The sequence below is a fragment of the Leptodactylus fuscus genome, chromosome 5, assembly GCF_031893055.1.
Source record: "Leptodactylus fuscus isolate aLepFus1 chromosome 5, aLepFus1.hap2, whole genome shotgun sequence".
In the NCBI taxonomy this organism is placed as follows: domain Eukaryota; kingdom Metazoa; phylum Chordata; class Amphibia; order Anura; family Leptodactylidae; genus Leptodactylus; species Leptodactylus fuscus.
This window is the reverse complement of record NC_134269.1, coordinates 34,545,562-34,549,394: the sequence shown is the minus strand read 5'-3', so window position 1 is coordinate 34,549,394 and position 3,833 is coordinate 34,545,562.

The window sequence follows — 3,833 nt, the reverse complement described above, 5'->3', positions numbered from 1 at the left end:
TCTCGTGTCTCAGATGAACAAGTGGCAGAGGAAGTGTGTGCAAGTGTTCATATTCTGTACGTGGAAGTGGATTTCTCAATAATCTTTATGTATCGTGAGCACATCAACATAACTTCTCAAAATACCTTATTTGGAGGCGAGCTAGCAACCATTGTGTGTTGCAATTTTTGATTGCTAGCTCCTCAGACCCTATGTGTTGTTATCTTCAGTGCCTTTGACTTTTTTGGATGCAAAAAAGCCCTACAATGATATAACATGACCACCAACATCTTCTGGTTTATGTGATTATAATACATTTCTAGTAAATAGGTGAATAGAATCGGCAGTGTAACATAGAGCCCTATAGCAGCACTTAGAATGGGACCCCACAAGCAAGTTCAGGCAAGGATATGGAACACAGTGATGTAGCAATGATATAGAAGGCCATATTTTTCAATACTCTTGTTTTAAATGGTTGATGGAAGGGGCTCCTTCTTGTTCCCCTTGCTCACCCCAGGTGACACGATCACTGGGTGCTGAGGGGTTGCCATAGAGCCTTTGGATGTGTCATGTACTGACGCCTATTAGGCTCAGCCTAACTTCGCAAGAGTTAAAAAAAATCTGGAGCCCATCTTCCAAAAATAAGTCCCCACACAGGTTTGTCAATGCAAAAAAATAAAAGTTATGGATCTCACAATATATCGTCATATAAAAATACTACTTGTCCTGCAAAAAACAAGCCCTAATATGGCAAGGATGACTGCAAAATAAAAAAAGTTATGGCATTTGAAATGAAGAGATAGAATACAAAGAAACAAAAACGCAACATCCTGAAGTCCACACTAGGTTAAATGGTTAATAGTCAATACATAATAACTCAATTTGTAAAAAGTCCATATAATTTACCCAATTTAAAGTAATAGGAATGTAAAACCATCCTCCTTGTTCTTAAACTGCTTCACCAACTAGTATGGAAAACCCTAAGACTGCTTGCTTGGCTTGAAGGTGTGAAGGAAACACACCACGTCCCTTACCCAGGTTTGGTGGTTTTAATTCCAAATGGTCTTCATTAGAGATGAGTGAGTAGTACTCGATGGAATAGGTATTCGATCGAATACTACGGTATTCAAAATACTCGTACTCGATCAAATACTACTAGCTGTTCGAAGTTAAGATTCGATGCAGAACCAGCGTTGATTGGCAGAATGCTATACATTGCCAATCAACGCTGGTTCTTCTCTTACCTTTGGAAGTCTTCTCCCTGCGCAGCGTTCCCGCGTCCTCTTCCGGCTCTGCATTCACTCTGCTTAGGCATCGGGCCTGGGCCCGCGGGCGCGGGCATGCGCAGTCGGCTCTGCCTAGGCCCGATGCCTAGCAGAGTGAATTCAAGGCCGGAAGAGGATGCGAGGATGCTGCGCAGGGAGAAGAATCCAGCCCGACCCTCACTCATGGACTTGGTAAGTAGAATTTGATCGAATGTTGCGTACCCCTGAAATGAGCATTTCCCCCCATAGACTATAATGGGGTTCGAAACCCGTTCGAACAGTTGAACAGCGTGCGGCTGTTCGAATTGGATTTCGAACCTCGAACATTTTAGTGTTCGCTCATCTCTAGTCTTCATCATACAATGACGTTCCATCAGGTCTGGCCCATGTAGATCCTTCTCCATAGTGGAGAGCTTCCCTGGAGTTGACAATACATTCCTCCAGAAGATGTCTTCTTTAAGCTCTTCTCATTGCTTTACAGCAGCTTCTTGTGGTTCTATGGCTCAGGGTCACTACATGGTGAAACGTTCTCCTTGTTGTGCCCTGTAATCTTATCAAAGTCCTGGACTGATGACTTATGGGGACCTTCTTTATGTGGATACCTGTCTTTAGTGGTGTTATTGTGGTTCGGGCAGAGCTTTCTTGAGTTGTTCCAAACTTTCTTCATATTTATATACAAAGTGGGCAGTTTCCTCTAGTTTGTGGTTCTCAGTTTACTTGAGATGGAAGAGATATTCCAACTCAAGGATCATATGCAGACTTGTAGCTATCTGGAGTGTTTTACCCAAACTCATTGCTTTATCTATAGTGCTCCATATATGTCAGAAACAGCCTAAAATTCCCTGTTCAGTGCTTACGCCAGTCTGTGCATACTGGGGTCAGTTTTGAACCCTGATAAGGACTAGATTAGTCTTTAGGAAAACTCCATTCATAATACCCAGATATGACAAGCTAGAAATGCCTGTTTGATTGTAGCACAGTTGAATTGCTTTTTCTCTGAATTTGTTAGACCTATAAGTATCCTGACAAACATGTCCAGTCCTCCTCCCAAATTTACATATAATCTCAACACATCCAAGTTCTCTTTAGTCTCATGAAAAATGAAATGCAGCTGATATTATGATTTCTTGGCACTGGGATCATTCTGTTTCATCACTCCTTACCACTTCCTCATGGGCAATTTTCATCTTCTTGCTGATGATGAATTCCCCACTGAGGACTTTCATCTTCCTGTGAAGTCTATACCAGACTCAGGGGCATAACCACCAGGGTAGCAGCACTAGACGCTACCACTAGGCCCGTGACATTAAGGGCCCGGCAGGCCCTTGATGTTTTTCTTTTTAATAGGCCGTTACCTGCTGGAGCAGCCCCGGCAGGTATCGGGCCCTCTTTACTCTTTGACCCTCACTCCTGCTCACGGCGGCCTGAGCTTCTCCTTCTGGGGAAGAGGAGGCGACTGTGAGCAGGAGTGAGGATTAGTAAGTGTTAGAGTAGTTCAATTGATGTGTATTCTTATTGGTACACACAGCAGCCATTTTGTATCCTCTACTCCATATTCAAGTTAGCTAACCCACATCTGAACCTTTGTGCTGGTTAGTTAGCCAAGATACCAGATGTCCAGTTGTTTTGTTGTTCTTTGGTTTCTTGGAAATCAGGAAAGAACTGCCAACGGTTATCATTTTCAGACCAATTAGCAGACCAATGATGGATGCCAGATGTAGGGAAAAAGTTCCAGAATTTCTTGATCACATACTAAAAGAATGTATTTTTGGCCAGGTTATGCATGACGCCTGACCAGTCTGTCAGTACATGATTGGACAATTTAGGATTGTTGACAATAACTGTATTGGTGGAATTTTGATCTAATCTGATTGGTTCATTTCCGATATACTTTTGGATTGGTTAATTCTCAATGACAATACTTACTATAAAATAAACTGATTCTGGGCAGAACTTTGCAGAGCTCTGTCCGGACGCACAGAAATCTAACTCATGTGTGTCTGTCTTTAATATCTGATTATATGGTCTACCTGGTCGGTCCTGGGGTAAGGTAAATGACAACGCTAACATAAGTAAGGTGTGCGGGCCCACGATCCCCACAAACACTGCTATCATTATACTCTGGGGTCTTTTAAGACCCCGTAATATAATGAATGTTGGGCCAGGGGAGGTAAGGGAACATAAAAAAACACTGTTAACAGGTTTCGGACCTGTTTGGTGATGTAACAGACGTCACGTGGCCCAGCGTCATTATGTATCGTGACACTGGCCTGGGCAGGTAACGTCTGGTCCAACATTGAAGAGATCTGCGGGTAGTGCACTGGAGTCCAGGAGAGAAGTGGTATCAGGTAGGTGTCAATAAATTTAGAGCAGGGGTCCTCAAAGTGTGGACCGCGGGCCACATGCGGCCCGCCAAGCACTTCTGTCTGGCCCCGACGACAACGCCGGCAGGCGTGCATTTATAATGAAGCTCCTGGGGAGCTCAGTCCAGGCCATGGAGCGCACTTCACTTTACTTATTGGAGGGCACCGCTCCCGATGTCTGTACGACCTGCTCTGCCTCCGGCCCACTGTTTAAAAAGTTTGAGGA